General features: G+C 64.1%; 1 protein-coding gene across 3 annotated transcripts in view; it reads right to left on the reverse strand.

Annotated features, from left to right (window-relative positions):
* The window catches only part of Prox1 (prospero homeobox 1), a 47,202-nt gene extending 46,423 nt beyond the window's left edge, over positions 1 to 779 (reverse strand). The window contains exon 1 of one of the 3 annotated variants that reach the window (XM_010642533.3): positions 766 to 779. The gene's annotated coding sequence lies outside the window, so the exon portion shown is untranslated. The other 2 variants (XM_010642532.3, XM_010642529.3) reach the window with 2 other exon arrangements.

Genomic DNA, 779 nt, shown 5'->3' on the forward strand with positions numbered 1-779 from the left:
CGGCCCCCGGGCTGCGCCGTGGCCTCACCGGACTCCGCTGGACCCCAAGCTCCTTTCCCGGGACTCACGGGGCCCCGCTCCAACCCCGATCTCAGCATCGCAGCCGGGTCGCGCGGGCACAGGAAAGTAACAGAGCGCCCCCTCCCCGCGCGCCTCGTCCTGGCTCCCGGCCTCGGCAGGGCTGGAAGGGAGAAGTGGAAGGTATGCAAACGCCAAGCAAATTGGAAGAGCCGGGCAGAAAGGAGGCTATAATAAACCAGACAAAGGGAGAGGACGTGGGGAGGAGCCCCGGAGTTTTCGCCCGGGAGAACGGAGAGTAGAGGCTCGGCGGAGAGCGGCGACCCTGGCGAACAAAAAGCGACCTGGTCTCCTCCGCGGTCCGCTCTCCGGAGAGGAGAGGGCGAGAGAAAACGGGTAAGGAAGCAAACGTCTCCTCGCACCCCAGAAGCAGGACACAAAAGGTGACAAGATCAGCGACAAGTCCGGCGACACCAGCCTCCCCCGTCTCCAACACGCCACCCCCAGCCGCCAGCAGGAAGGAGAAAGAAATAAAAGCCAAGCGGATCACTTACTCTCGGAGCGCGGCTCGGAAACTGTTCGGAGACTGTTTTATTAGGGTTCACTGAAATAACATCACTTTCTCCTGGGGGGCAGTGCGCGCGCGGGCGCAAGTGCAGCGAGGCTCCGGGTCTCCCAGCCTTCGGGAGCAGCCTCGGCCAGCTGGTCTGGAAAGGGGAGGGACGCGCGAGCGGGGCAGGTACTTACGCGCTGGAGAGCGG

Source organism: Fukomys damarensis, unplaced genomic scaffold (assembly GCF_012274545.1).
Source record: "Fukomys damarensis isolate Sample0158 unplaced genomic scaffold, DMR_v1.0_HiC HiC_scaffold_11, whole genome shotgun sequence".
Classification (NCBI taxonomy): domain Eukaryota; kingdom Metazoa; phylum Chordata; class Mammalia; order Rodentia; family Bathyergidae; genus Fukomys; species Fukomys damarensis.